This window comes from Bubalus kerabau, chromosome 22 (assembly GCF_029407905.1).
Source record: "Bubalus kerabau isolate K-KA32 ecotype Philippines breed swamp buffalo chromosome 22, PCC_UOA_SB_1v2, whole genome shotgun sequence".
NCBI lineage: Eukaryota > Metazoa > Chordata > Mammalia > Artiodactyla > Bovidae > Bubalus > Bubalus kerabau.
This window is the reverse complement of record NC_073645.1, coordinates 51,260,001-51,284,345: the sequence shown is the minus strand read 5'-3', so window position 1 is coordinate 51,284,345 and position 24,345 is coordinate 51,260,001. Positions and strand designations below refer to the sequence as shown.

General features: G+C 45.5%; 1 protein-coding gene and 1 long non-coding RNA gene across 3 annotated transcripts in view; one reads left to right on the top strand and one right to left on the bottom strand.

Moving 5' to 3' along the window:
* MGMT (O-6-methylguanine-DNA methyltransferase) overlaps window positions 1-24,345 on the bottom strand; it is a 226,224-nt gene that overhangs the window by 66,875 nt on the left and 135,004 nt on the right. The window lies entirely within an intron of this gene.
* Window positions 8,821-10,241, top strand: LOC129637062 (uncharacterized). Its single transcript, XR_008707332.1, has 3 exons — window positions 8,821-9,054; window positions 9,329-9,464; window positions 10,181-10,241. It is a non-coding gene; the product is annotated as an uncharacterized LOC129637062 (long non-coding RNA).

Genomic DNA, 24,345 nt, shown 5'->3' with positions numbered 1-24,345 from the left:
AGCCACCAGGGAAGCCCAAGACGACTGGAGTGGATAGCCCATTCCTTCTCTGGTGGATCTTCCTGATCCGGAAATCAAACTGGGGTCTCCTACACTGCAGGTGGATTCTTTACCAACTGAGCTATCAGGGAAGCAACTACATGCAGGGTAATGACTAAAACAAAACTATCCAAAATAAAAAAAATACACTAGAGGGACTCAACAACAGACTCCATGAAGCAGAAGAATCAGTTAACATGAAGACAATGCAGTGAAACTCATGCAATCACAACAGCAGAAAGAATGAAGAGACTGTGGAGACAGCTTAAGGACTATGAAACCATGTCAAGTGGCCCAACATTCATATTACAGGGCTCCTGGAAGGAGGGGAGAGAGAGAGGGGTGCAAATCTTATGTGAAGAATGTCAAGTGGCCCAACATTCATATTACAGGGCTCCTGGAAGGAGGAGAGAGAGAAAGGGGTGCAAATCTTATGTGAAGAAATAATGACCGAAAATTTCCCTAACCTAGGGGAGGAAACACAGGCAAGATCCAGAAAGTCCAGAGAATTCAAAACAAGAGGAACGCAAACAGACCCTGGTGGCTCAGCAGTAAAGAATCTGCCCGTACCAAGACACTTTACAACCACAACATCAAAAGTTAAAGACAAGGAGAAAATATTAAGAGCACCAAGAGAAAAGACAACCAGTTAAGTAAAAGAGATTTATAAATCTTCTTATAAGACTATGAGCAGATTTTTAAGCAGAAACTTTGTAGGCCAGAAAGAAAGAACAAAGAAAGAAAGTGAAGTTGCTAAGTCATGTCTGACTCTTTGTAACCCGATGGACTGTAGTCTACCAGGCTCCTCAGTCCATGGAATTTTCCAGGAAAGAGTACTGGAGTGGGTTGCAATTCCCTTCTCCAGGGGATTTTCCTGACCCAGGGATTGAACCCGGGTCTCCTGCACTGCAGGCAGACGCTTTATTATCTGGGCCACCAGGGAAGCCCAAGCCAGAAGAAAGTAAGATAAATGCAAAGTGCTGAAAGTAAAAAATCCAACCAGGAATTCTCTACCCAGAAAGATTATCATTCAAAATTGAAGAGGAGATTAAGAGTTTCTCAGATTAAAAAATGCTACAAGAGTTCAGATTACCACTAAACTGGCTTTACAAGAAAGATTAAAAGGACTTCTTTAAGCTGAAAAGAAAGGGCGATAACTGGTAATAAGAACACAGATGAAGAAACACATTCCACTGAGGAAGTAAAGATAAAATAATGGTAGTGAATTAATCATTTGTAAAGTTAATATGGGGATTCCCAGGCGGCACAGTGGTAAAGAATCTACAAGGCCATGCAGGAGACACAAGAACTGTGGGTTCAATTCCTGGGTCAGGAATATCTCCTGGAGTAGGAAAGGGCAACCCACTCTAGCATTCCTGCCTCGAAAATCCCATGGACAGAGAAGCCTCGTGGGCTACAGTCCATGGGTTCCAAAGCATCAGACAAGACTGAGCACAGCAGCAAAGATAATATGAGGATTAAAACAGAAAAGTAGTAGAAATACTCATGATTAAAATAATTAGTTAAGGGACACATAAGAAGATGTAAAATATGACATCAAAAACACAAAAAAACGGAGGAGGCAGAGAGTAACAAAAATGTTGAGCTTTCCAATGGGATCAGACTTAAACTGCTGTCAATTTAAAAGAGACTGTTACAGACATATGTTATATACACTCCTCATGGTAACCAAAAAGCAAAACCTATAGAAAATACACAAAAGATAAATGATTTAAGACTACCACTAAGGAAAGTCATCAAGTCACAAAGGAAGAGAGAACAGAGAACTACAAAACAGCCAGAAAAAAATGAACAAAATGGCAAAAAGCACATATCAATAATGACTTTATATGTGAATACACTAACCACTCCAATCAAAAGACAGAGTGGCCAAATGGATTAAAAAATAAGACTCATCTATATGCTGCCTATGAGAGTCATTTTAGATGTAAGGACACATCTAAAAGTGTGTCCTTTTGAAAGTGAAGGAATGGAAAAAGATATTCCATGCAATGAAAACCAAAATAAAGCTGGAGTAGCTGTAATTATATCAGATGAAATGACTTTTATTTAATAAAAGACAAAGAAAGGCACTATGTAATGTACAGTGGCCCATTCAAGGAGATAGAAAATTTGTAAATATTTATGCACCCAACATAGAGCATCTAAATTTATAAAGCAAACATTAACAGACCTAAAGGGAGAAATAAGACAGTAGTACAACAATAGTAACGGGACTTTAATACCCCACGAACATCAATGAACGGATCATCCATGCGGAAAGTCAATGAGGACACATGGAGCTTCCCTGGTGGCTCAGTGGGAAAGAATTCCCCCTACCAATGCCGGCGACGTGGGTTCAACCCCTGGTGTGGGACGATCCCACACACCACAGGGCAAGTGAGCTTGCGCACCACAACTACTGAGCCTGGACGCCAGAGTCGAGGACTGGCAGCTACCGAGCCCACGCACCACACCTGCTGAAGGCACACCCCTGGAGCCTGCGCTCCACAATGAAAGAAGCCTGTTTACTGCGACTAGAGGGTAGTCCTCGTTCCACTCAACGAAAGAAAAGCCCGCACAGCAAGAAAGACCCAGCTCAGAAAAAAAAAATATACAAAATTATAAAAACAAAACTTTCCTGATGTTCTAAAAATATTCACTGACATGTGATTTTTTTTTTTTTTTTTAAAGAAACATCAGCTTTACACAGTGTTAAACCAGATGGAGTCAACAGACATTTACAGAACATTCTTTCACAAAGCTACAGAAAATATTCTTCTCAAGTAGACGTGGAACATTTTCCAAGTTAGAGCATATGTTAGGCTGAAAAATACACCTTATTTTAACAGGACTGAAATCTTATCAAGCATCTATTCTGACCACAATGGTATAAAACTAGAAATTGATTACATGAAGAAAACTGGAAAATCCACAAATAGAGATTAAAGAAGCTACTGAGTAACCAACAGGTCAAAGAAGAAATCAAAGGAGAAATAAAAGTATTTTCAGACATGAAAATGAAAATTTAACATACTAAAACTTATGGGATGCAGCAAAAGCAATTCCAAGAGGGACGTTCATAGTGATAAAGTTCACACTTCAAGAAACAAGAAAAATCTGAAACAACCTAACTTTATATCTCAAGGGACTAGAAAAATGAGAATAAAGCAACCCAAAGTTAGTGGAAGGAGGGAAAATAGTCTTAGAGCAAAAATAAATGAAATAGAGACTAAAAAGACAATAGAAATAGATCAACAAAACTAAAAGCTGGTTTTCTGAAAGGAAGAACAAAATTAACAAACCCTTAGTTGGACTCACCAAGAAAAAGAGAATTAAATAAGTAAAATCAGAAATGAAAGAGGGACTACTACTAGCAATACCACAGAAATATGAAGGATCACAGGAAACTAAACAATTATATGCCAAGAAACTGGACAACTAGAGGAAATGGATAAATTCCTAAAAGCATACTATCTACCAATACTGACCTAGAGATGACACAGAAAATCTGAACAAAACAATTACTAATATGGAGATGAATTAGTAATCAAAAACCTCCCGACTAAGGAAAGTCCGAGACAGGAGGGCTGCATTGGTGAATTCTATCAAACATTCAAAGAACACTTCTCAAATTATTTAAAAAAACAGAAAAGAAGGGAACTTGTTTAAATTCATTTTGTGAGGCAAGCATGACCCTGATTAACAAAAACAAACAAGGATACCACAAGAAAACTATAGGAAAATATCCCTAATGAACATAGATACAAAAAACCTCAAAAAAATATTAGCAAACTGAATTCAAAAATACATTAAAAAGATCATCACTATGATTAAGCAAGATTTACTCCAGGGATGTGAGCACCATTGGACATCTGCAAATCAATGTAATTAATACACTACATTAATAAAAGGAAGCACTGATCATCTCAATACACACAGAGACAGTTGTTCAACAAAATTCAATACCCATTCATGATAAAGCTCTCAACAAAGTGGGTACAGAGAGGATGCACCTTGACATAATATAGGCCATACATACAAGCCCACAGCTAACATCATAACATCATAAGCATGAGAAGGTGAAAGCTGTTTCTCTACGATCAGGAACAAGACAAAGATGCTCTCTCTAACCACTTTTATGCAACATAGTATTAGAAGTCCTAGTCAGAGAAATTAGGAAAGATAAAGAAATAAAAGATATCCAAGTTGGAAAGGAAGAAGTAATATGCCATTAATTGCAAATGGCATTATATAGAAAACCTTAAAGACTCCACCAAAAAACTACTAGAACTAGTAAACTGAGTAAAGGTGCAGAATTCAAAAATAATACACAAAAATCTGCTGCATTTCTACACCCTAACAATGAACTAAGGAAGAGAAATGAAGGAAATAATCCCATTTACAATGGTCTCAAAATAATACCTGGGAATAAATGTTAAGTAAAGAATTTGTATAGTAAAAAACTCTAAGACATTAATGAGAGAAATTGAATAAAACAGAAATACATGGATGATTTTCTATGCTTATAGACTGGAAGAGTTAATATTGTTTAAAATGTCCATACTATCCAAAGTAATATACAAGTTCAATGCAATCCCTATCAAACTTCCAACAGTATTTTTAACAGACATAGAATAAACAATTCTAAAATTTGTATAGAACCATAAAAGACCCTGAGTAGCCAAAACAATCTGAAGAAAGACTAACAGAGATAGAGGCGTCATGCTCCTTGATTTCAAAGTATATATCAAAGTTACATCATCAAAACAGTATGATGTTAGCATTAAAAGCAGATCAATGGAACAGCACAGAGAGATGAGAAATAAACCCATACAAACATAGTTAATTAATTTATAACAAAGGAATCAATAATATACAATGGGGAAAGGCCAGTGCCTTCAGTTAATGGTGTATGGAAAACTAGACAAGCCACACACAAAGAATGGAAAACTATGCTACACCGTATATAGAAATTAACTCAAAGAGATTAAAGACTTGAACATAAAATTTGAAATAATAAAACTTCTAGAAGAAAAAATAGGTAAGCTCCTTGACACTGGTCTTGGTGATTGTTTTGATTCAGATGCCAGAAGCCAAAGGAACAAAAAAATAAAAAAATTGGGCCCACACCAAACAAAAAAATCTTCTGTCCAGCAAAGACAACCATCAACACACTGAAAAGGCAATCTACGAAGGAGAAGAAAATATTTACAAATCATGTATCTGATAACGGGCTAATATCCAAAATATACAAGGAACTCATACAACTCAAACGCAAATAAAAAAAAGAACCCAATCAAAAAATGGGCAGAAGATATGAATGAACATTGTTCAAAGAAGACACACAGATGGCCAACAGGTATATGAAAAGGTGCTCAACATCACTAATCATCAGACAAATGCAATAAAAACCGCAGTGAGATATCACTTCACATCCATCAGAACGGCTCTTATCAAAAAGACAGGAAATAACAAGTGTTGGTGAAGATGTGGAGAAACAGGAACCTCCTACACTGTTTGGGGGAACATAAATTGGTGTAGACGCTACAGAAAACAGGAGAGATGTTCCTCAAAAAATAAAACATAGGCCTATCATCTGATCCAGCAATTCCACGCCTGAGGATTATTTGCTTAAATAAAGCAAAAGCACTACCATGGAAAGATGCACACACCACCCTGTTCACTGCAGCGCTGTTTACAAGAGCGAAGACACAGAAGCAACCTAAGTGTCCACCGACAGGTGTGGATAAAGAAAACATGATACACACAGGAATGTTATTAAGTCATAAAAGGAATGATACGTTACCACTTGCGACAATATGGATAGACCTCTCCGGCATTATCCGGAAGAGAAATCAGTCAGTCAGAGAAAGATACACTGTCTAATCTGACATACACACATACATATGTACATAAACACCAAGCTCAGTGATATACAGAGAACAGATTGGTGGCTGCCAGAGGCAGGGGGTGAGTGGTGGAGAAATGACGGACTGTTTTTGTTCTTTTTCTTTTAAAGTTTAAATGCATTGAAAGAAAACCAAAATCCCCCACTATGACAGCGGCCGTGCTGCTCCCTAACTCTCACGAATCTGGGCATGTGTGCCTGGGCTGCCCCCTGCCCTCGTCCTGACGCACACACACAGGTCCTCTTCTCTGTCATCCCAAGTGTGCAGGCACAGCACACAAGCGCTCTCTGCATGGAGGGCTCTTGCACTCCCCTTCTCCATGACTCGCATCTCATTTAAACGCTGCCTTTGGGGAGGCCTCTTCTCATGGAAGCCTCCTCTGACCCACTTGTACGGCCAGCTCTGCTTTCACGCTCCCATAGCTTGTGGCCTCTTTCCTTAGTGGTCCTCCTCTCTGTTCCAAACAAGTATAATTACTCACTCAACACCAGCCTCCTCCACTGGACTGTGGATTTCAGAAGGGCAAGGAGAATATGTCTTGATTTCTTACTGCTGTGTTCCCAGCGCTGGTCTCAACATGTAATTTCTGAAGGGAAAACATGGCTGGTGGAAAGCCTGTGAACTGAGAAAGTCCAAGGCCAAGGCCAGAGTACTAACATGGAGGATCTTGGCTCCTTAGCCCTCCCCAGCTGGTGTGAAGGGGATCAAAGAACCAAGACTCCCTAAGCTTCTGAGAAAGGCCTCTCACTTTCATTTTTCCTTTAGAAACTTTTTTCCTTTTTGGTTTGCATTTCATTTTGGCAACTGGGTAACTCAAAAGACCCATGTGCATCTCCATCATGGCCCTGTTCCTAGAGAGCAAGGGGTCCAAGTGGCAAAGGGCCTGAAGAGATCAGACCCACTGCATGAGAAAGAATCACCCCTAAGGGGACCTGGGAGCCTCTTACGGGTGGAGGGGCTGCGAAGCCAACAGACGGAGACAAACAACTGCACTCACACAGGCATCCAGCCCAGCCTCCAACACTCGCGTGCCGAGTCGTGAGACTTCAGAGGTTTATGTAGATCTTACGGAATTACTAATCTTAGAATTGGAAAAGAAAAAGCATTTGAGTGGTTATCAGACTGGATGACTTCGGTCCCTGAAGAACTATGCATTAACAAGATCCAGTAATGTGAAAGAATTCCCATTCTTTAGTTTAACAGAAGTGAGAGCTCAGCCAACTTCCCGTGTATTTCAGCCAGCTCAGTTAGGGTGTAGCCTTTCTACAACAACCAAAGCAACTCCTCGGTGTAACAGGTCTCAAGCATTCTGCGGTTTCTGCTGTTCAGTCACTAGGTTGTGTCTGACTCTTTCCGACTGCACGGACTGTAGCATGCCAGGCTTCCCTGTCCTTCATCCCAGGATTCGCTCAAACTCATGTCCATCCAACCATGCGAGCACTTCAAGTTCAGTAAACCCTTCACACTGAAACAGAAGCAACCAGGTTGCCAGTTTAAGTCAATACTTTAAAATATTCCGCAGAAGAACTATATATAAAGGATGAGGTTTAGCAAAAAGGTATGATTACTTTTCTTCACAAACATCCATTTAAATTTTAACATAAATCATATTTAGTAGACATACTAAAACATTCACTAAATATCACACAAAACCTGTTCTGATATGGTTAGAATTGGCATCTCAAAAAATTCATATATCCTATTTAACCACTCACTTCCCAGGAAATTATAAGGCAGCAAGGTCTTCAGCTAACATACCCAGGCTCTGCCCTATTCTGCTCTGACATCAAGCTGACGTGGACAGACCCAGAGCCCCGCCCTTTGAGTTCTCCCCCCCAGTGCCCCCCAAACTGATGCAGCAGGAAGAGCAAGGCAGAGGGTGGACGTCAGCCCGGAGACCTGGCACTCACAGCTCCTGTTGGCCGGGTTACGCTGCAGGGCGGCAGGCATCCCAGGATGTCACCTTAGCAAAGACAGACAGCTCAAAGGAAGGTGTGTATGGGGCTGCCCACAGGAAGCTCTGCTGGTGGCAGAGAAACCCAATGTCCCTGGAAGATGCTGAGGAGATTGTCAAGCTGAGAAGGGTGATTCATTTACCTTTTCAAATCAGGATGTGGGATGTGAGACTCATCCTGGGCAGGGTGGGTCATGCAGGAAGGGCTTGGGGACATGTTTGTGGGACGAGGGGCAGAGGAAGCGCAGCACAGGGCGTGCTCTCAGCCCAGGACCCCTGAGAGGCAGCTGCAGGTGCTCGGCACAGCCCCGGGGCTGAGAGAGAGAGGCTGGCCAGGGCTGCCCTCATCCTGGAGAGAGCTCTGACGCCACCGTGCAGGCGCGAGCGTGAGCTGTCACCAGCCAGATGCACACCACATGCAGCGCCCCTCTGGCCGTGGGCTCCCTGAGACTAGAAGAGGATCCTGCTGGAGGGAGGGGATGGCACTCCACGCGTGAGGTCATTCCTACACACAGGTTTTCAAAAGTAAAAACGCAGCATTAAATAAAAAACAACCAGACACACGGGGACACAGGATAACAGGAACAAAACCCAGCAGAAACAAAGACCAGGTCACATCCAGAGGTTCTGGAGGTTGGAGCTACAGGGTACACACTTGAAATAACTGGGGTTTATTACATTCAAGAAGAATAAAAAGCCAAGATTACAAGTTGGGAAGAACTGCCAACTATTTTTAAAAAACCAGACTGGAAAAATAAGTTACTAAAATAATGCATTCTATCATTGTTGTTTGGTTGCTAAGCTGTGACCAACTCTTTGTGACCCTGTGGACTGTAGCTCACCAGGCTCCTCGTCCATGGGATTTCCCAGGTATGAAGAGGTTTAAAACCAAATCCAACAAAGAAGGGGAAAAAAGTGAACTGTTAGAGAGATGAGACAAAATATAGAGCATCTGCCAGTTTCCACAGCTTTAAATACACACTAGGGCTGATCTCAAAATACCACTCTGAGGACTGAAAGAGCGCTGAGAGCCCCAGCAACACACCGTTACCAAGATGAGCTCAGGGTGCAGACGACAGTGACGTCAGCACGGAGACTGGAAGCGGCGAGCTGTGAGCAGTTACCTTTCTAAATGCAATGGACTTAACTGTAAGTTCACATAATTTAATTTTTAATAACAACTTGCTTGACAACCAGTCCACAAAATTCTTGTAAATTAAAGAATAGGCTCTCCTGAGCCACCACACCCGGTATCAGCATGAAGTGAAAGTGAAAGTCGCTCAGCTGTGTCCGACTCTTTGCGGCCCCATGGACTAAACAGTCCATGGACTTCTCCAAGCCAGAATACTGGAGAGGGTAGCCTTCCCCTTCTCCAAGGGATCTTCCCAACCCAGGGATCAAACCCCGGTCTCCTGCATTGCAGGTGGATTCTTCACCAGCTGAGCCACAAAGGAAGCCCAGTATCAGCATACTGCTGCCTAAATGATACTATTCAGGCAGAGAAAAATGATCACAGCAAGAATACTCGTGATATAGAAGGAATGAAAAGCAACCAAAAGGTAAATCTGCATGTAAATCAAAAGCAATATTGGCTGCATTTAGAATATTTTGAAGTGCAGTACACTGAGGTAAATTTTACACACGGTATGCTAGTTGCTCAGTTGTGCTGGACTGTCTGCGACCCCATGGACGTGTAGCTTGCCAGGCTCCTCCATCCATGGAGTTCTCCAGGCAAGAGTAGCGGAGTGGGTAGCCATTCCTTTCTCCAAGGGAATCTTCCTGACTCAGAGATCGAATCTGGTCTCCTGTATTCCAGGCAGATTGTTTACTGTCCGAGCCGCCAAGGAAGCTCACAGTATGCAGCACAATCCACCTTTTAAGTGCACAGCTCAGCGAGTGCTGACCCAGGGTCACTGAACCACCACAGCGGTTGAGGCCCTTATTCCTGGAAGAGCTCTGGGAGCTTGTGTCTTTCAATAATTTGTCCATTTAATATAGTTACCACATTCACTGCTACAGAATTGTTCATGATACTTCCTTATTATTTTTTGATGTCTGTAGGATCTGTACTGATTTCCCTTTTCAATACCAACATGGGTCATTTGTATTGCTCTCTCTCCTTCTGGTTAGAGTTTTACCATTTTTATTGATATCGTCAAAAAACAAGCTTTTCATTTTCTCTTTTTGCCCCTTTTTTCAATTTAATCGATTTCTGCTTTTTATTATTGCCTTTCTTCCAGTTGGTCTAGGTTTACATTTTCTCCTCCATTTATAGTTCCTTACAGTGAAAGCTAAATCAAGGGTTTACAAACTATGGCCATGCTGAGAATATTTTCCAAAAAGTTGAGGAAACACTAATTCAGTACAACCTGAAGTGGAATCTGCTATGACGTATTATAAGAGATGGTGACAAAAATGTGTACAGCAGAAAAAGTCTTAGTTGGACAAACCAACAAAGCTTATTAAAACGTAAGGCATTTAAACCCGTTTAAACAAGGTCATTTATTGCTATTAACCATCAGCAAGGACACTGTAGGAGACATGTGAATCTATCATATGAATGAGAAGGTGTGACAGTCTAATCTAGGCGACATGTGACTCTATCATATGAATGAGAAGATGTGACAGTCTAATCTAGGCGACATGTGACTCTATCATATGAATGAGAAGGTGTGACAGTCTAATCTAGGCGACATGTGACTCTATCATATGAATGAGGTGTGACAGTCTAATCTAGGTGACATGTGACTCTATCATATGAATGAGAAAGTGTACCAGTCTAATCTACTTCATTTGCTCATGTGTACTTAGCTATTTCAGTTTTGTGAAAGTCTGTCTGAAATAAAAATTGGATATCCTGAATTTCTCTACCACAGAACATGTTGATAGCCTAGAAGCAGAAAATGTCCTACAGTAATTTTTATATTTCAGAGTTCATATTGAAATTTTTTTCCATCAGAACTGCCTTAACCACTTTTACCAAAACGAAATATCTTTGGAAATCAGCTTTTTATGCAGACTTGATGCTTCTTAATAAATTAAACCTAAAATTACAAGGCAAAACACATATGCTTACACTGCAGTCAAGTTGCTCTGATGACAAGTTAACATTCTTTGAATCATAATAAAAGTCAAGCAGCTTTATAAACTTCTCAAGATCTCCATTCCCACACATATTTGTAGTAGACATATTTTCTGGGCACAAATTGCTGTTCCAGCAGCTTTTGTTGGATCCCAAGACAAGTACAAAGGAAATTTCCATGTTTCAAAATTCTTTTAAATGTACAACTGAAGAGCTTTCACTTAATCTTTAATTGGAAGTGACTAATTTGCAGTGTAATGACATTCTAAAAGAAAAACATCAAGAGAAGAATCTAACAGAATTTTATACATGCCTTCTACGGGATGAAAACACACTAAAATTATGGGTCTACAGATTGGTATCAGAGAAGAAATCAATGAAATAGAAAACAGGAGAACAACAGAAAAAATTAATGAAACCAGAAGTAGCATCTCGAGTAAAATGATTAAATTGATAAACATCCAGCCAGAATGATCAAGACAAAGAGAGACTGGATTCTTTCTCCCTAAAATTGGGAAGAAGATACGGCTGTCTGCTCTCATCACTTCTATTTAACATGTACAGGAGAACCTAGTCAGTATAACAGTCAAATAAAATAAGGTATTTTAAACAATTAACCAAAATAAAGCTGGAAACCTAGTGCTCCATAATTTAGATTTTCCCGTAAACAAAATGATAGGTCAGGGCCCTCTCAGTAGCACACAGCAACATTCTTTTAAGGAAGTACTTACTGTACTAAAGTGTACATGCCATTTACATTAGATATGGGACTTCCCGGGTGGTGCTAGTGGCTAAGAACTCGCTTGCCAATGCAGGAGATGTAAGAGACACGGGTTTGCTTCCTGAGTCAGGAAGATCCCCTTGAGGAGGGGATGGCAAGCCACTTCAGTATTCTTGCCTGAAAAATCCCATGGACAGAGGAGCCTTGTGGGCTACAGTCCATGGGCTAAGAGAGTCGAACACGACTGAAAGAAGTCAGCAGGCACACATACAGAATAACTATAAATCATTACTGAGAAAAATTCAGACAACTTCAATAAATGGAGAAATAAAATTTATAGATGTGATGGCTAAAAACTGAAAAGATGTCCATTTGCCTCAAACCAATCTGCAGCTTTTTTTCTTTAAAAAAATTACTTTGGAATAGGACAAACTAATTCTAAATGTACATGATAATGAAAATGTCTTGGCCAAAAATAGCCAAGATAATTGTAGAAAGAATAATTAGGGCACTTTGTGTTCTCCTAAAAGCTACAAAGATCAAGACAGTGTGATGCTGTGGAAGAACAGACAGACCAGTAAGCAGGAATGGAGAACTGAGAAACAGACTCATTTAGTTCCTGACACGGAGGGTGGTATCACTGAACAGATGTGGAGACAGAATGGACTTCTCAATTAATGAATCAGATATTGTCTACACTTTACAGTATAAAACACTATCAAACAAAATCAGTTCCAAGAATCCTGTAGCTCTAAATGTAACAGCAAAAGACAACAGCTTCCAGAATAGGAACAAGCAAATTACGGCTTGTGGAATACGTCCACCCACAAGCGGAGAATGTAACAGGGACCACAAGTGGTCACAAAGATTAAAATATTTATTCACCAGCCCTTTACAGAAAAAGCTTGCCAACCTCTGTTCTCAAAGATAATCAGGAGAATATCTCCATTATCTTCTGAGAGAGAAAAGACTTCTTAAACATGACAAAAAAACACTAACCATAAATTAAAAGACTGATAAAATTTGATCACTTCAAAATTAAGAACTTCTATTCATCAAGACACTACTAATAGAATGTAAAGGTAAGCCACAAAACACAAGAGGCATCAACATATACAGCTAAAGGACTCATACCCAGAATCCATAAAGAATTCCTGCATAAACCAATGAGGAAAGACAACCCACTAAGAAAGCAGATGAGTCTCCACAAACATTTCAATATACTGTCCTTATTCTGTCAGACTATCTGCATACTATTCTTCTTCCTGTGTCTCCACCCATGTGTATTTTTTAAAATTACACTGAAAAAAAGACACATTCCATTACTTATCAAAGAGGTGCACACAGAACTGGTCCACGGATGAACAAGCACAGCATCAGAGCAGAACAGAGCCCCTGTACAGAACCATATACGGCCCCTGTACAGACCCATATACAGCCCCTATACAGACCCATATACAGCCCCTGTACAGACCCTTATACAGCCCCTATACAGACCCATATACAGCCCCTGTACAGACCCATATACAGCCCCTATATAGACCCATATACAGCCCCTGTACAGACCCATATACAGCCCCTATATAGACCCATATACAGCCCCTATATAGACCCATATACAGCCCCTGTACAGACCCATATACAGCCCCTATACAGACCCATATACAGCCCCTGTACAGACCCATATACAGCCCCTATACAGACCCATATACAGCCCCTGTACAGACCCTTATACAGCCCCTATATAGACCCATATACAGCCCCTGTACAGACCCATATACAGCCCCTGCTGCAGCTAAGTCACTTCAGTCGTGTCCGACTCTGTGCGACCCCACAGACAGCAGCCCACCAGGTTCCTCCATCCCTGGGATTCTCCAGGCAAGAACACTGGAGTGGGTTGCCATTTATACAGACCCATATACAGCCCCTATATAGACCCATATACAGCCCCTGTACAGACCCATATACAGCCCCTATACAGACCCATATACAGCCCCTGTACAGACCCTTATACAGCCCCTATACAGACCCATATACAGCCCCTGTACAGACCCATATACAGCCCCTGCTGCAGCTAAGTCACTTCAGTTGTGTCCGACTCTGTGTGACCCCATATATGGCAGCTCAACAGGCTCTGCCATCCCTGGGATTCTCCAGGCATACAGCCCCTATACAGACCCATATACAGCCCCTATACAAACCAATATACAGCCCATATACACACCATATAAAGGCCATATACACACCATACACAGCCCCTATACAGACCCATATACAGCCCCTGCTGTGGCTAAGTCACTTCAGTCGTGTCCGACTCTGTGCGACCCCACAGACAGCAGCCCACCAGGTTCCTCCATCCCTGGGATTCTCCAGGCAAGAACACTGGAGTGGGTTGCCATTTATACAGACCCATATACAGCCCCTGCTGCTGCTAAGTCACTTCAGTCGTGTCCAACTCTGTGCGACCCCACAGACAGCAGCTCAACAGGCTCTGCCATCCCTGGGATTCTCCAGGCATACAGCCCCTATACAGACCCATATACAGCCCCTATACAGACACATACACAGCCCATATACACATCATATACAGACCCATATATAGCCCCTATACAGACCCACACAGGAGGCTGGAACAAAATGAAGCAGACATTTCAGGTAAAAGGGTGGAGGACCACACACAGCGGGAAAGGCGGTGTGTAAACCAACACCTATGTAAGACAGCTTCATATCAGACCGCATCTCAGATCACACAAAAGCAACTTATGGACAAATTAACAATATTAAAACTGTAAGAGCATCATTAGCAAAAGATAATAGCATTTGAAATCTTAAGGTAGTAATGATATTTCAAAGCAAGATCCAAAACTCTAAAGCTCCAATGGAACATTTGTCAGACCAGACAACACAAAAATTTAAAACTCCAGTGTGCCAAGGGCACCTTTAGAAACTAGGATAAAATATTTTTAAGTTATCAGACAAAGTACTAACAGCCACACTTTAGAGAAAGTTACTAAAGTAAAAAAATAAAGACAAATGGGGATAAGTGAAGACCATGTCTAAGAAAACTAAATGAGAAAAAAATCACAGCAGGCTAATAAACGTAAGAAGCATGACTTCGACAGTTAAAGAAATGTCATTTTTAAAAGAAATAGGTCATTTTAAAATGTCATATGAAGCTTCAGAGAAACTGATACCCTTTACCCCTGTTAGCGATTATAAACGGGCACAGCCTCTTGGTAGGGTATCTGGGCTGTATCCAACAAAATTTCAAGTGTGTGCATGCCCTTTGCTTAGCAGTTCTTTTTCTAGGAGTCTATCCACAGAGATACTTGCATATGATACAGAAATACAGACATGCATGAATGTTCATGATAACACTGCAAGAACAAAGGACGTTGGCTATCAACTAGATTTCCAAAGAAAATGGGAAGAGTTAATAAAGTATAGTAATTACTAATACAGAACAATGTGCAGCTATGAAAAACTGATGATTATTAGAAGTCCTGACCACAAAATAATGTACTATATACACCTTTCTGGTACTTTGGCCACCTCATGCGAAGAGTTGACTCGTTGGAAAAGACTCTGATGCTGGGAGGGATTGGGGGCAGAAGAAGGGGACGACAGAGGATGAGATGGCTGGATGGCATCACTGACTCGATGGACGTGAGTCTCAGTGAACTCCGGGAGTTGGTGATGGACAGGGAGGCCTGGCATGCTGCGATTCATGGGGTCGCAAAGAGTCGGACATGACTGAGCGACTGATCTGATCTGATCTGATGTAAGGTTTTATTAACAAAAATAGAAACAGATTTGCAATCAAGAGTGATTGTCTCTGGAAAGAGGATTTTTGTATTTCCACATTTGAAAAATTTTAAATAAATGTGTGCTGCTTTACAAATTTTCAATTCAAAGAAAGGAAAAAGAACTTAAGAGCAAGAGTGACACACAAGCATGTCCCAGAAAGAAAAGCAAATCGTGCTGGAGACAGAAATGGTCTTCCCTGTTCATGAAGGGCCAGCATAAGCATTTCACTCACATGATGGAAACGCAAGTGGGGAGAGGTGGTAGGGAGAAAAGAATCAAGTCCAGGGCTGACCGCAGGCAGGGCACCCCTTGCAGCTGGAGCAGAAATTGAGCTCGGAGCAGAGAAGGGTGCTTCCACATTCCCACCCCAAGAAGGGCTCTGGAGGCTTGTTTCTTTCTTTTTAAAAATCTCAGCGTGGAGGGGAAAACTGCCGTCTGCGGGCACAAACTCTGCTGCCTTCTTCCCCGGGCGTTCAGTCCAACGTCAGCCTCTTGGGAAGAGGCTCGTCCATCCAGGACGCAGGCCGTACTGCCAGGACCACCGCACCACACTTGCGGAAAGCTTGGGGAGTATTCCAATGGACAAAAGGCCGACAGCAGCATGTGCCCTGGCCGACCAAAAGGAAGGATTAATGTGCAAGTGCTTAGAAATGAGACAACTGCAAGGGAGATGAAACAGGACTGGATAAAAGCGGAAGAAGAGAAAGGAGGAAATTATAAACTTAGATCCGAAAAGAGAAACGGACTGCTGGAATCCGTAGTAAAAGAATTAAAATGTCACACAAAATGATGTCCACTCTTCTAGAAGGAAAAAAAACAACAGAAAACCACGGGCCACCACAGGGTGAGTCCTGTCGTCTACCAGCAGCTGGTGTCACTGCAGAGAGGTCAGCGAGGAGGAGCAAGGACAGGGGTCACCCTTGCAGCCCCCTCCAAGGGTTAGGTCCGTAGCTCTGTGTTTCCTGTTAAGCAGTTTAAAAACTGATCTTCACGTGGGACTTCAGTTCAAGCTCGGACATTTTATTTTTACTGCTGTTTTTATATGTCAGTCTATTAATACTCGAATACTTTTTCTGTAGATTAACATTGTTTCGAGAAAGCTCTTCTGGCAGCTACTAATGGAATATTTTAGGGCTAAACTGCTCTTCAAAATTTCATTAGTCATTAAATAAATAATGCCAGTAGCCTTGGAATACCATGCAGGATTGTGACTTCAGTGCTTTTCTCATGAACAAGTGTGATCGTTCATGCTCTCCGGAGAGTTCAGCCAAGAACCCAAATGCATAACACCGCCGATACAGGGCCAGATCTGTTCTAGCTGCAAGCAAAAGCACGCGAAAAATAAACAGGCCCCGAAACGGTTTCACCAGGTCTTTGCTGAAATAAGAACATAAAATATTGAAAGCTAAGGATGGTTGCTGCAACCACGAAATCCAAAGCAAGTGTATTAGAATAGCATTAACGTCTACAGAGGGAATTTTGGCCACACGTGGGAAATTCTGGGGGCTGTCAAAGCCTGCACCTTCGGCGCCACAGAGGACATGGCCAGGGAAGGAAAGTGTGCGAGTCACTAAGAGAGGGTGCACGCAGGCCTGAGAGTGTTTGTAAACAGAGGGTGCAATTCAGCAAGCCAGTCAGGTTAATAAATTATGACACAGAAATGTGGAATTAATTTCATTTCAATCAACCAAACTTACTTTCTTGAAAGATAATTTTTTCCAGGACATGTCAAATCCTTGCAGAACCCCAGTGGATAGAGGGAGATCCTGCTTTTAAAAGCAGACTAGGCTTCAAGACTCAAAGCATGATACAGATATCTGGGTACGGGAAAACCTCATTGATGTTAATGGGAATAGCATGGGCTTTCCAAGCAAGATTTTCAAATGCAGCAGTTAAAAATCCTCCTGAATTAGAATCAAATACTCTTCTAAGAGACCCTGGCAGGCCAGCACAGCGCGTACCAGGCGTGTCACATGCCATTCAGCATTTGGGTGTTGCTCTCAATGCGTATTTTCTGAAACAAATAGAGTAGCAGGTCTGTCTGTTTAAGACGGTGAGGCAAGGAGAGCTGCCCGCTGCTGGTCAGCAACAGCCGTGCGGGTCTGACGGTGCGGCCCTCTCTGCCCGATCTCGGGGACAATCAACCGCAGAGCCGTCCACCTGCTACGCTGACAGCCAGGAGCCCTCCTCCACTCTTGCTCCTTAGTTGGGATTCGCTGATGGGAGGAAAGGAAACTGAAGTCTCTCAGTCGGGTCTGACTCTTGGAGACCCCATAGACTGTAGCCCACCAGGCTTCTCTGTCCATGGGGTTTTCCAGGCAAGAATACTAGAGTGGGTTGCCATTTCCCTCTCCAAGGGATCTTCCCAACCCAGGGATTGAACCTGAGTCTCCTGCATTGTAGGCAGGCGCTTTACCACCTGAGCCACCAGGGGAGGGGACACTCACAAATAGGTCTTTTTAAAACACAGAAGCGAAAGCAAATACAAAACCAGTGTGCAGTGCCAGGCAGAAAGCTACCTTTAGGCTCTGAAAGACCGGTGGGGTGCAATGATCTTTAGGGGAGCGCGGAGGGACCCTACCAATTTCAATACCACATCAAATAGACATTTATAAGAATTTTCTGAGCCAAAGAAAACAGGATGGGGTGGCCAACTAGGGAAGAGCTGCCTGAGACTCGCACCCGAGACGGAGGCTCCTGGTTCAGAGGGTGAGACATGCTCAGGCCCTGCCGCCTGGTGTGGGCACAGGGCTCCTACAGGTGCCAGCAGCCTCGGGCCTCCCAGACAGTCCAGCTGGCCCTCCTGGCACAGCCTCCTCCCCTAGGACCTCAACGCTCACCACCTGACTTCAAGGATGCCCCGTCCCTGGCCTCCCCCAACACCCCCATCCTGCGGGAGAGGCCCCCTGCACTCGGCCGATGTGCTGAACAGAGTCTGCAGATCTACCTCCTCTCCTGCTCCCGCCTGCCCCACCTCCACCCCCAGCCAGGACGGGAGCACCCGCAGCACCAGGTTTTGATGGGTTTTGTCTGCTGGATCTCTGTATTCCTAGAATGCAGTGGGGCCGCATGAAGTATCTGTTAAATGACTTAAAGCTAGTCTATCTCTGGTATGTTTTATGAAAAATTACTTGCCAATAAATAATTGGCCACACACATGCAGTTCCTGAGTGTTCAGTGGGATGCATCAGGCTGGAAGGAAACACTGACGCGCATCAGGAGAACGGAAGCCCCAGGGCCATAGGCAGGCAAACACGCCGAGTCCCCAAGATAAGGTCTGCATCTGCAGATGAGACAGAGTCTGTGCTTCACGGGACCTTCCCTGTCATCTAGAACTCGGGGAGCGGTGATAAACCCGACCTGAGGCACAAAGCCCCATCCTGACTCACAGGAGCTGTGCTGGCTTTGAGCCACTGGGAAAATGGAGTGTCACACTTCTGCTGGCTTTCTGAAGATCATCTCTGGGACTAGTCAGGGAGCGTCTAGTGTGCTGCTTCTAAAGAACACTGAGGTTAAAGTTCAGACTGGGTCCAAGCACTGTGGGAAGCTCCCTCCCTAGAAGGGGACGCTGACAAGCCCCTGCAGTGTGTATCACCTTTGCTCAGCCTGGGAAGGAGCGCCAAGACTCCAGGGAGCCAGCAAGCCAGGAGGACCGCTGTGTGGCCACGACTGCTCCATGTGCTCACAGCCTGGGAGATACCGACACACAAGGGCACGCAGTGACCACGGTCCTCGCTGCCCTCTGCCAGGGACGAAGCAGCTCGCTGACCTAACCGTGGCCCGGACGGCTCCTGTTAAGTGCATGATGCATGGTCTTCTGTGCGAGGGGGCGGTGCTGCTGAAGCCTGAGGAAGCTGCAGCAGGGACACCTGGACGAATGGCTCTCCCTCTCCTTGGCTTCTCCTCAGAGTCCCCCGAGATCAAGAGTGTGACGAGTACACGGCTGGTCTTGGAGAACCAACCCCTCTGTGATCTGCACTCTGAGTCGGCGCAGGACAGCTGTTTCTGCTGCCCGCTCCCTTCTCCGGGAATGCCCACTGTTACTAGCTTATTTAAACAGAAATGTTACCTTCACCCACCATCTTTCGATGTAAAATCCATCTCTCCATTGCTACTGCACCTTTTCCCCAGAAACTGCATACCCTGCCATGTTTACAATGTGTTTTTGCAAGATTTAGTGAGTATAAGCATCAACAGAAAACCCAGATCCATCCACAGTGAAACTCCCTCTTGCTCATGAGATGACAACCTGCAGCTACACTGAGGAACAGCTCCCTCCTTACCTTTACTGTTAAAAATGACTTACATTGACATTTCCCTCCTCTTTAAAAGATTACAAAGTGTTTTATAAACTCATCCCATGTTTGCTCGTGCCAGTCGCTTCACCCACACAAGTGACATCAGAATGAGCCCCAGAGTGTACCACTGCCAAGAGGCATTCAGGCCCTGGATGCTGATTCTGAGAGGGGAAGATTTCCACCTGACCCCCAACCCCGATATGCATCTAGGTCAAGACCCTCCAGAAGCGTAAGATTTGGCACTTGAGGAAATTAGAGCTCATGCAAGTTTAAAAATTACAACTTGTGAAAGAAACATCTAACTTTTTGCTAAGCAAGTGCTGGTAACCAAGTTTGAAGACAGATGAAGGTGACCAAGGTGGCTCCCAGTGGCCGGAACCACCTCTCCCTGTGTGGGGACGGCCACACACACACTGTACACAGCCCGAACTGCACCGCAGGCTGGACTCTCTGTCTGCACTGGTGGGGGTGTGCCCACCTCCTCAAACAAGCAGCTGCCTCCGGCACCTCTCAGCTTGTCCCAGGCCTTCCCGGCAGGGCTGAGGCCAGAGGCTTGGAGGGCGTGGGGCCGGGCAGGTGGGCACCGCTGCCCACATCGTTCTGCTCTGTGAACAGCCTCAGGAGGAACGGGTTCCAAACCACGTCATATGTGATACCCACTAGTTCTCGGTGGGAAATTTCACCCTCAGTGAGTTGGAAGGAGGGCTGGCTTCCGTTAAGACATTTCTAGAAGCAAGTGTCCTGTCCACCTACCACGCTCCAGATGCCCCCGGCCCTCTCAGCCTCAGGTGTCACCTGCCCCAGGAAGCGAAGCTGGCAGCGAGAGGCCTCATCCCGTCTGCTGCTGCCAGGCGACACTTCTGAGCCTGCCCTCCTGTCCCAAGCCCCACCTGCTGGTGATCCATCCCTCCTGACATGATTTCTGCACCATCACCCGGGTCCCTGCCTCTCCAGGGGGCTCACTGAGGCACGCAAGCCTGTTCTCCTGGGCCTCCAACCGGCCAGGTGAATCCTGCCACCAACATCAGGCTCACAGTGACAGGCAAGGGTGGCGTCACAACACTCACTTGTATCGGTTTAACAGAAGAGCAGACAGATGTCCTCAGGGAACAAAAAGGAGAAGCTGATGATGCTCTAATACAACCACAGCTTTGACTAGACGGACCTTTGTCAGCAAAGTAATGTCTCTGCTTTTTACTGCACTGTCTAGGTTGGTCACAGCTTTTCTTCCAAGGAGCAAGCGTCTTTTAACTCCGTGGCTGCAGCGGCCATCCGCCGTGCTTTTGTCCGTCACTGTTGCCACTGTTTCCCTGTCTACCTGCCGTGAAGCGAGTGCTGCAGTGCCCCTTCCGGAGTTGGCCCCCTGCTCAGAGCCCTGGGCCCTGGTTCTCCCTCACACTCTTCACACTGGACCTCTCTGCTCGCACCCCCATGCTTCGGACTGTGATGCAGACACAGCCCTTTCCTGAAGACCGTGGCCGGTCACCCCGCTGTCCGTCCGGTTTCCAAGCCTTCCCCGCTACCAGCTGTGCTCCCCTGTCTTCCTGGTTGACTGTGAGCACTCCCTACTGTGCTGTGCAATCTCAGAAGCTGCCTCAAGTCCTGTGTGGGATGCGCCAACCACGGCTGCTCTGGGTCTAGACCCGTGTCAGGGACACCTGGCCCGTTCTCCGTGCTGGAAGCTGGTCTGGAGGCACGTTTCCCTGCAGCCCACGCTTCCCATGAGGTCTGTCCCAGCAGCGACTCGGTGGTTGTGGAGGGATCCAGCCTTCACCTGTGAGAACAGCTACTCTACTCGTAAGACCCAACTGTTTTTATGCGTAAAACTGAGTCACTTACTACTAAGTCCCAGTATTTTACATCATGAGGGTACGCTGCTGATCCTGAGAAGACTGGAAACGGTAAATGTTTGATGTTCACATACAAAAGGACAGAGACTTACAATGCTAATTCTGTAGGTCTATAATGTTTAACTTTATAATTCAGATTTTAAAATTAACTTCCAAGAGCAGACCCTGTGGTGGTAGGCCGAGCACTACTTGTTAACAACCTGAAGTCCTTAAGAGAGCAGGTCCTTGACGTGAGAAAGGTACCCAGAGGGCAACACCATACACACCTGTCACAGCTGCCAGGTCACTGGGGACAAAGACCAGCACAGCCTGGCATCACTGTGGGCACCACTCACCCTGCAGGGCCCCTCAGAGGAAGGCAGGTCCCCAGGGCTGTGGTCTGAACATTTACATCCCCTCAAAATGCACATGTTGAATCTTAACTCCCAAGGTCAAGGTGGAGGTTAATTAGGTTAACTGGGGGTGGGGCGTTCAGGAGGCGATGAGGTCTTGAGGATGGAGCCCCCATGAATGGGAAGAGCGAGACCCCAGAGAGCACCCCCACCTCCCCGCCCCGGCCCTGTGAGGACACAGTGAGAAGAAAGACGCCCAGGGGCCGGGCCCACCCCAGACAAGGAATCTGGCTCCATCGTCCCGGAATCCCCGGTGTCCACAACTGTGAGAGATACATGTCTGTTGCATTTCCATTACAGTAGCCCAAGCGGACTGAGACTGTGGCCTGGGGCAGGTGGGGTGTCCTTCGGCCCAGCACACGTGGTTGGGGAACACCTGAGGATGCAGCTGGCGGTTCTTCAGTAAGTCCTGAAGCTCAGGCGTCTGCTCGGAAGAACTTGAACGCTGGAACGGGGCAGGCAGGAAGAGGCCCACAGGTGCAGCCCCGGTGCCAGGCTTCCAGGAGGGTCTCATCCTGCCTGCAGGTGGGGGAGCACGGCAGCCAGGCCTGCAGCTCAGAGCACTGGAGAGGAAGCCGACCTCCTGCATCCAGTGGCCTCCCAGCCCCTGCGGACACAGGCCCCGGGCACCCGCCTCCCACCTCAGCAGGGCCAGCAGACGAGCGCGGCCGCTGGGGGACAGGCCCTGAGTGTGGCGTATCCTCGCTCCCCGCACCCGCAGGCCCATCCTCGCGCACACAGACATCTCGCCTCTTCAGCTCTTCTCTGGCGGGAGCACTGAACCGCCCCCTCCCCACCTCCTGGGGAGGCGGGCTGTCCCCGGGGGGCTGCACAGCAGGCAGGCCGCTCGCCTGGCTGTCAGAGTCACTCCTCTCTCCGCTCCGCTGGAACACCACCGTCACCTCTCCTGGGCCCTGGGGCCCGAGTCTCGGAGCCCGAGAACCTCGGCCAGGACTTCACAGACTCTTGACAGAGCCCAGCGACCAGAGAAGGACAGAAGATCTGGTCTGGGAGGCGTGCATTCAGAGTCTCCTTTCTACTGTCTTCAGGCCTTGTTTTATAAATCCACCCTTCGTACAAGTCCCCCAGCCCATCACTCTCACAAAGTATCCCCTCAAACCCTCGATCCCAGTCCTCCAAGGCATTCGCTGCTGGTTCCACATCTGGACTATGAAGGGATCCTGGCTGGCTCTGAACTCAGCTTGCCACTGGCCACGCAGGGTCGAGGTCTCCGGAGAACACCTCATGGGTTCTTAGGTTAAGCCACTGATGGACATTCAGTCCGTCCTGGGGCCCCTTTGGCTCAGAAACTAGACTGAATTGAGATATCCTTTTTCTCTCTGTGACTAGTGGAGCTCAAATGTGGAATTAGCACTCAGCACAGCAATTTTTTTCTTTTAATTGGTGGATTTCGTCTTTAATCAAGCCGTATCCTAAATAAAAAACATCTGGGAAAACAGAATCAAACAGAGCTGGGCATGGAGGTTCCAATTTAAAATGACCTACATGAATTCTGTATGTAATGATTTTTCTCCTCGTTGATTATAATTATCATCACATAACTCTGGTGTTTTCACGCTGGGGCCTGGTGTCTTCCAGTCTGCAGAGAAGTAGGCAGACAACTACACTGGGAGAAATGGAGCTGGAGAGGACGCAAAGGCCACGACATGGAGCAATTCCTTCACTAGAGAAAAAACCACGCCATGCTTCACATTTTACTTGGCCATTGAACATTTCTTTAAAACGCTTCTTTAAAAAAACATGCAGGTTTTCCTACAGTCAAACGACCTTTAAAAACATCCGCTGACACTAGTTCTCTAACTTACTGGTTACCCGGGACCACCCGTCACTGATTAACACAGAGACCTGCCATCTGAGGGTGCCTGTGTGGAAGGCAGGGGAAGGAGAAATCAGCAGGAGGGTCTGGCCACGGAGGACAGCGGCGCTCAGGAGCGAGGACACTGGACAAGGCTGTGAGGCACATGCCTGCACACAGCGCCCACGTCAGGCCGCAGGGCAGGGCGCTGAGCACACGCTGAGGACACAGCCACAGGGGCAGCGCAGGGAAAAGCAGACAGCACGCCGAGCAGAGCGACAATGTGTAAGAGGGCGGCGGGAGGGCGGCTCTGGGGCCCCCACGTTCTGCCTGGATCTCCACTCAGCCCTGCGCACACTGCCGTGGAGCAGGGACACACAGAGCCCGGGCCCAAGGGTACAGCTACGGCTGCGTTCACAACACAGGAGCCCGTGGGCCTAATGGGCAGCCAACACACCGAGGCCTTCTGCTTCC